This window comes from Glycine soja, chromosome 18 (assembly GCF_004193775.1).
Source record: "Glycine soja cultivar W05 chromosome 18, ASM419377v2, whole genome shotgun sequence".
In the NCBI taxonomy this organism is placed as follows: domain Eukaryota; kingdom Viridiplantae; phylum Streptophyta; class Magnoliopsida; order Fabales; family Fabaceae; genus Glycine; species Glycine soja.
The window spans coordinates 39,792,879-39,801,716 of NC_041019.1; the positions used below are offsets into that span (position 1 = coordinate 39,792,879).

The window sequence follows — 8,838 nt, forward strand, 5'->3', positions numbered from 1 at the left end:
GACTTTAGAAAGAGATGCAAATGATGCCAAGAGTTTGCAGACATTCCATGCACCCCTCTTTACAATCTTCACAGTCTGAGCTCCCATTGGCCCTTTGCCATATAGGGAATGGACACATTAAGACCACCTCCAAAGACCCCAAGAGCGGTCAAATATTTACTGGTCACCATCGATTACTTCACCAAGTGGATATAAGCAAGATCATTGTGGGAAATTACAGCCAGTGAGGTGGAGAAATTCACCTAGAAACACTTTATATGCAGGTATGGCCTCCTATACGTCATTGTCATGGATAACGATGCTCAATTCAAAGCTCAAACTTAAGAAGACTTCCTGACAAGGCTAGGCGTCAAGCACCTTGTCACCTCTATCGAACATCCTCAGACCAATGGTTAGGCAAAGGCAGCTAACAGAGTCATCCTTAGGACCTACACACTAGACTCCATAAGTCTAAGGGTTTATAGAAAGAAGAGCTTCCCAGTATACTCTGGGCCTACCACTGTTCACCCCAGACAACAACCAACGAAACTCCTTACCAACTCACATATGGCATAAATGCCATAATCCCCATTGAAGTCAGGGAACCATTGACAAGGAGACTGCTGTTCTAGCAACAACAAAATGAAGAAGACATGAGGGTAGAACTCAAGACAACAAATGAAGTCCAAGACATGGTTAGGATCATGGAAGAAGCCACCAAACTCTAAGCAGCAAGGAAATACAATACAAAAGTTTAACCACGTGTCTTTCAACCCGACGTCCTCGTGTGGCGAGTCCAAGGCTAAGCCAGAAAAGATCCCCAAGCGGAAAAGCTTGGTCCCAACTAGGAAGGGCAATTCATGGTCGCAAATCCAAAATGTTATACTCTTTTTCCTATTCAAGTTTTTTGTCCAAAAAAGGAGAAAAATCAGGATTCAGGCTTAAGAGGTTTTAACAAGGCACATTTGGGATAATGAAGGGAATTTGTACTCAATCAAATACATTGAATAAAAATTCTACACCCCTTTCTTTTTATAATTTTCTTTAGAAGGCAGGTATACCCATAGTCGTAGCTCCAAGGCTTTTAAAACCCAAGGACCGTCCTTGGTGAGCCGTCCTTCTAACACTAAGTCTCCAGTACGTGCCACCACTAGTGAGTGATATGTATGCAAGAGCACGCCACTAGGTCTTCAGTACGTGTGATGTGCCATTATTTTCTCCTATTTCTTAACCCTTTTTGCACCATTTTAAATACTGATTAGTCTTAATTGTCAAATTTATCAGGCAGTTTTATTATTTGGGGCCATTCAGCTAATTTGATGTTTTTAATCTAATTTCAGGAATTAATGAAGCATTGGGCTTGAATCTAGAATTGGGCTTGGGCTTGAATCCAGCATTGGCCTTGGACTTGAAGAGGGCAGACTAATTTATTCTACAAAATTAGATCTTATCTTATCTAGATATTATTTAGATTTGATCTCATCTAAATATTATTTCATCTAGATCTTATCTTATCTTATCTTATCTAGATTTGATTTGATTTTACTTATGGGCTTGGACTTAAAACAGATTTGTAAGCTTTGGGGCTGAAAAAACTATATAACAACACCAAGGTTCTAGTTTAGGTCTCTCTTCTCTTCTCTCCTCTCTTCCCTTTCTCCTTTTTTCGTTTTTGGCAATTCCAGTTCTGACTTTTAGTTTTATCAATAAAATTTTGTTCTTCAATCTATAATTTTGTTCTCTATTGATTAATGGAAGGCTAAGTCCCCAGCGTTGTTTTCTCTTAAGGATTAAGCACAGTTCTCTTTGAGGTTCTATTATTACTGTTAAATTTTGTTCAGTTTTTCCTCTTCACTAATTACTCTGAATTTGTTGCTATTAATTCATGCATGCTTAGTGCTTGATTAATTGTCTCTGCGCTTAATTTACATTCATGCTTAATGATCGTTTATGAGTAATTGGTGTATGTGTTGCTTAATCACATAATGAATGTCTTATGTTAAATTTCGCTTAGTAATTTAATTTAGGGTTGGATTAAGTGGTTGAACTGATAAAGGATAAATTCTAGCAACCTAGGATAAGAGACTTGCTTGTGAATCAAGGGGAAGCAATGTATTTTAATTCTGATATTTTCTAATTCAATTTTACTCGTTGTTTAATTTACAAAAGCAAACAACCCCCCCCCCCCCAATTTGTTACTATTTCCTACTATCTATTATGAACATTTGGTTTATCATTGCTCGTTGGGAAACGACCTAAGATCACTTCCTAGTTACTACATTTTAATGTTTATTTGATTCGGGTACGGCCTCGATCAAATTTGGCGCCGTTGCCGGGGAGTAGTGTCCAAAGGTTCATAATAACTAGTGTCGTGTTAGTGTTTAATTCTTTCGTGTTTTATGTTTAATTGTTAGTGTTGTGTTAGTGTGTGTGTGTGTTAGTGTTGTTTAGTGTCTTGGTATTTTGTTTAGTGTGTGTTCTGTTTTAGTTTTTCTGTTAAGCGCTTCCCCTATTTCAGTTTTAGGTGTTTTGCTGTGAATAGTGTTTTGTGACGGATTTAGCGACCACTTTTGCTTGCGGCAAAACAAAGTAGTAGTGGAAATCATGTAGCGACGGATTTTAGCGACCACCCTTGCTGAATTATTTGGGATTTTTTGTTTTAGTAGCTAGAGTTGTTATTTTTGGCTGAATTGTTTTGTGGTAACTTCTTTTAATCTATATTTTTTGTGAAAAATAGCTAGAGCCTTTAGTTTGGTTAGATTTGAAAGTTCCAAAAAAGTAGCAAATTTGATTTTATTCAAAACTTCAAACGGCCATAACTTTTGCTCTGGTTATCAGAATCGCAATTATTATATATGTATTTGAGGTCTCCATCGTCCAAAAAAAGTGATTCTGTCAAAAGTTTTTTATTTTTCAAGTATTATTCTCTTATTTTTCTTAACTTATCATTTTTAGCTTATATAGTTAGACTTCGAATTGTCATTTGAAATTTTTTGTGCTATCTTCTCATCATTTTATAAGGTTGCTCACAAAATTTCAAGTCATTTGGGCGTCATTTGAGGGTAGCTGTAGTTCAAACCTACACTGTTACTTGCATAAGAAGGCAACTAATTGTGCATGCTGAATTTAGTGTATGACTAGAGGAAATCCATCTGACTTACAACCCTTTGATCCTGGGATAGATAGGACATTTCATAGATTAGTTAGACATCATTTAGTACCTTTTGAGCATCTTGAGCATTCTGTTATTGGTGATTTTGAGCATTATAGTTTTGAGCATTCTGATTTTGAATATTCTGAGAACATGACACACCCTCCACCCCGTGAGAGGACTCTAAGGGAATTGGCTGCACCTGATTTCACCTACGAAAGCTTGTGCATCTAATACCCTGATTAGGATGTCCCATATGTTCTTAAAATTGGATTGATCCATTTGCTTCCAAAGTTTCATGGCCTTGCAGGTGAAGACCCACACAAGCATCTGAAAGAATTCCATATTGTCTGCTCCACCATGAAACCACCAGATGTCCAGGAGGATCACATATTTCTGAAGGCCTTTCCTCATTCTTTAGAGGGAGTGGCAAAGGACTGGATATATTACCTTGCTCCAATGTCCATCATGAGCTGGGATGACCTCAAGAGAGTATTTTTAGAAAAAAATTTCCCTGCTTCCAGGACCACGAACATCAGAAAAGATATTTCAGGCATTAGACAACTCAGTGGAGAGAGCCTATATGAATACTGGGAGAGATTTAAAAAATTATGTGCTAGTTGCCCTCACCACCAGATTTCAGAGCAGCTTCTCCTCCAATATTTTTATGAAGGACTCAGCAACATAAAAAGAAGTATGATAGATGCTGCCAGTGGTGGAGCCCTTGGAGACATGACCCCTGCAGAAGCCATAAATTTAATTGAGAAGATGGCTTCCAACTCCTATCAATTCAGTGCCAAAAATGATGTTATTGTCATTAGAGGAGTGCATGAAGTAGCCACGAATTCATCTTCATCAGGTGAGACTAAGAAGCTTGAAGGTAAACTAGATGCCTTGGTTAACCTGGTAACCCAATTGGCCATGAATAAAAAATCTGCACTTGTCACCAGACTCTGTGGTTTATGCTCCTCTGCCGACCACCACACAGACCTTTGCCCTTCTGTGCAACAATCTGAAGCAACTGAGCAGCCTGAAGCTTATGCTGCAAACATCTACCAAAGACCTCTTCAACCCCAGCAGCAAAATCAGCCACAACAGCATAACTCTCTCCAGCAACAGGTACAATCCCGGATGGAGGAATCATCCCAACCTTAGATGGTCGAATCCTTCACAACAGCAGCAACAACAACAACCTTATTTTCAAAATGCTGCTGGCCCAAGTAGACCATACGTTCCTCCACCAATCCAGCAACAACAACAAAAGCAAACAACCACCCCCCCCCAATTTGTTACTATTTCCTACTATCTGTTATGAATATTTGGTGTATCATTGCTCGTTGGGAAACGACCTAGGATCACTTCCTAGTTACTAAATTTTAATATTTATTTGATTCGGGTACGGCCTCGATCAAATTTGGCACCGTTGCCGAGGAGTCAATGAGCAACCTGAATTGAGGTGGCACATACTGAAGACGTAGAGGCATGCTCTTGCATACGTGCCACTAGTGAGTGATATGTATGCAAGAGCACGCCACTAGGTCTCCAGTATGTGCCATCCACAACGAGTGACATGTATGCCAGAGCATGTCACTAGGTCTCCAATACATGCCACCCACAGCGAGTGACATGTATGCAAGAGCACGCCACTAGGTCTCCAGTACGTGCCACCCACAACGAGTGACATGTATGCAAGATCATGCGACTAAGTCTCCAGTATGTGCCACCCACAACGAGTGACATGTATGCAAGAGCACACCACTAGGTCTCCAGTATGTACAACTTCACAAGTGGCTTGTATGCAAGAGCATGCCTCTACGTCTTCAGTATGTGCCACCTCAATGATTGAAACATATGCAAGAGCACGACACCCTTGGTGAGTCCCACAGATTCACGACACTATGACCCCAGTACATGTCACTCCCCAAACGACACGTATGCAAGAGCATGACACATACGCTACACACACAAGGCTCATCAAACCCAAGCTTCGCACTTGGTGAGTCTCACAGGTTCACAAAATCCATGGCTCGTCCTTAGTAAGCCTCGATGCAACTCCACAGGCTTTTCAAAACCCAGGGCAAACATGTCCCCGGTCCAAGGCTCAATAAACCCAAGCTTCACACTTGGTGAGTCTCACAGGTTCACAAAATCCAAGGCTCATCCTTAGTAAGCCTCGATGCAACTCCACAGGCTTGTCAAAACCTAGGGCAAACATGTCCCCGGTCCAAGGCTCGATAAAACCAAGGTTCACCCTTGGTGAGCCTTTTTTGTTGCTAAGTTCCATCTCCATAGGAACTCAAGGTGCGTAAGGTTTACCCTTAACAATCTTTTCTATTCCTAATTTTTATCTGTGCAGGAATACAAGTCTATAAAAAAACCCAAGGTCCTCCCTTGGTACCAAAAACCTAAGGTCTACCCTTGGTATGAATGCCTACAAAACCCAAGGCACCCGCTTGGTCTGGTCATTTGCAACAACTACAACGACCAAAGTCCAAGGTCCAGGCTCCACGGGTCAAGATGACCTACCCATAGACTTGTTGGCAAGACCTTCAACCAGGGGCAAGCTGAACATATTCCTTATAACCATCATAGGAGAAAATCTATAGGCCAAGATGAACTATCACTAGACTAGTTGAAAATACCTTCAACAAGGTGTCTATCACACTAACTCCTCAGAAGCATCATAGGAGAAGCTCCGTAAAGCGAAAGGAAGCACCACCGCATTAATGATAAGACCTTTAATCAGGTTGAAATCAAACCTGAGATGATTACATGTCATCTACTATTCTATTTCACAAGACCACCAAGGTCTTGCCTCCACATCGACAAAGTCTTGCTTCCTACGCAGTCAAAGATTTCACCTTCATCATGACGGCCCAATCATACCACCACAAGTCATAGAGCATTGCATAGACAAAGGCAAACACACAAGACACACATAACATACACACAAGACAAAATTCTTCAACAAAGGAAAAATATGTGCATTGAAGGAAAATAATAATGGTCAACATTACAAGGCCTATGCGACCATAATCCAACAGTGAAGAAAAAAAGAAAATAAACAAAAGGCAACCTAAACTTAGGTATCATCTCCTCGCTCTTCAACACCTTACTTCTCATTAATAACCTCCTCCTTCTCAATAATTTCTTTCTCATCAAGCAGAACACCGTCCTTCAAGTCCTTGAAAGGATAAAAAAACCCAAGTCAAGGTCCTTGGTGAAGAACCCGACCTGTCTGATGGCCTTTTGAAATACCTTTTCATGCTACTCCACATCCTTCTTCTTGTACATTATCAGCTCCTCTTCAAGCTCCTTGTTGGGCTCCCTCTTCTTAGCCACTCGCAGCTTGGAATCCACCAGCCTAGACTCCAATTCTTTTAGCCAAGCCTCTAAATTAGCAACCACCTTGGCAAACTCATCCCTTTTCATTGCAATGCCTTCCACCTTGCCATCTAAGTCCTTTTTCTCTTCTTACAAACCCTTACAGCATGCGAACAATTCATCACCGTTCAACCTTGTGTGCAACAACTTGGCCAAGACACTGCCAACCTTGGAAGACAGTTGGTGGTTCGACCTTACAACCTCAGCAAAGGCAATGGTGGTGTTAGCTACCTTAGGGTGTTCCCGTTTCCAAACCGTACAAGCAGTAGCCCTCTGTTAGTCGGTCAATACGACTAACTTTTGTGTAAAAACTTATGTAAATTGTATACAACTCCTCCCATGTATAGTTGTTTCTGGTAGTATTGTAATTACTTTTTGATAATTTAGGTAATAGGTACTTTGTATCCCAGTTCTGTGTATTTAATGATCATTCCACTTCAATTTTAGGTAAAATAGGAAAGATTGGTGAAGTTCAGATTTCATGAACTCACTAAGCCACTCATCTTCTAGCTAAGCGCATCATCCGCTAAGTGCCCCATCTGATGGCTAAGTGCATGGACAATTCTAGAAGAAGGATGAGTTGTATAGAGGCGCTGAGCGAAAGCCAACTTGCTAAGCGCATCGTCTTCACCTTTAGGTTGAGTGAGTGTGACTGGCGCTAAGCCAAAAGTCACTTACGTGCGCTAAGCGAGCAAATCTTTCGCTAAGCGCGCATCCACCGACAGGATTGCCTATTTAAGCTGAAATCATAATTTCTGAAAGGTAGTTGAGTTTTTTTTTTGGAGAGTTTTTGGCTGTGGAAAGACTGAGAGAGAGCTGAGCTTGACGAGGAAGCCATCTTGCGGAGCTTTGGATGAGATTTTGAGAGATTGTGAGGTTTCTAGAGGTGGAGGAGACATCCCCACTACTTGTATTTCTTCTATCTTTCATCTTCTCTTCTCATTGTTGTAAAGGAAGCTTCCCTGCTATGGAGAGCTAAACCCTCAGTTGGTTCTTCCTATTGTGTCATTCAATTTCTTGTTTATTTTATTTTTTAATATTTTTTAGTGTTTAATCTTTTGTATGTTATTGGATTATTACTTGGCATTGAACATATTTAGTTTGCTTTAGATTGGTGTAAGCGGTACTCCTAGAATTTGGAGAGCATATTTGTATGCATGTGATGATCCTAGGGCATTTCTTCTTTTGAAGATTTATATAAATGAAAAAAAATCATGGGAGCAATTTGTTGCATTTGTGAGAATGAATTTGTTTTTCTTTCTGGAAGTTGGATGCATTTCTGGGTTTTGGGGTTTGAATAAAGTTCATGGACTTGAGGAAGACAAGGGCAATTTGGTCTATGTGTTTCATTAAACACACATGTGTAAGTTAGATGTTAACAAAAACAATGTTTTATCGGGGAAATGGGTCTCTGTGTAATGGAATTGCAATAACTAGGGGGTGTCTATGTAGGGGTATTTTATATAGGGGATGCCCGTGTAATAAGTCTTAATTTTAGGGGAGATGAATGTAATTTGCTCAAAAAGAAATGTGTCTCTAAAGGCATAGAACCAATGCTATCAGACTTTAATTCGAGAGACAGACTAAGTCAAGACACTAAGTCATTGGGTTAATGATTGAATCAATGAGTCACTAGTTAAGTTGTATGAATAAATAAATAGAAATTACACAATGGAAAATATAATAATAGAGAAATTTGTCCAACCAATTTTTTTTTCATAGTAACTTAATTAATATAAGATAAAAAAATACCTAATTAGATAGGTTTACAATCACTGTTTTTGGTCTCTAAGTTTATTTTTTTGGTCTTAAGTTTATAATAACTAAATAAGTGATTAATTAGGAGAGCCAAAATAAATAAAATAAGGTTCCTTTTGTGGGTTGGGTCATGAAAGTGATGAAATAACCCATTTACTTATACCTCTAGCAGCTCCATCACCGACGTCTTCCACACTCCTCCTTGACAGTGTCGAGGCCAAGCCCGACAACAGAATCCTCGACGTGGGTTACGGTGTCGGTAGGCCCATGTGCACCATCACAACCCACTCTTGCGCCAATGTCGTTGGCATTACCATCAATCACGACAAGATGCACAACAAGAAGGCCGATTGGGACTTTCTCTGGGAGATTGTCGCGACAAATCTGTTGTGTGCAAGGCCATGCATTATGAATCTGAGGTGTAGTGCATTTTTAGATCTAAAGCGTGAAGTGTATTTTCAAATCTAAGGCACGAGTGCATTTCCAAATTCGACATGCAGCAAGGACAATGACAGAGGTGGCGGTCTTTGACACGCTGACATGAAATGTTCAAGCTTTTGTCGAAA

The 8,838-nt window shown here is 40.0% G+C and overlaps 1 non-coding gene across 1 annotated transcript; it reads right to left on the bottom strand.

Annotated features, from left to right (window-relative positions):
• Positions 1-3,661: 3,661 nt before the first annotated feature.
• LOC114397831 lies at positions 3,662-3,768 on the bottom strand. Its single transcript, XR_003663449.1, has one exon. It is a non-coding gene; the product is annotated as a small nucleolar RNA R71 (small nucleolar RNA).
• Positions 3,769-8,838: the final 5,070 nt, after the last annotated feature.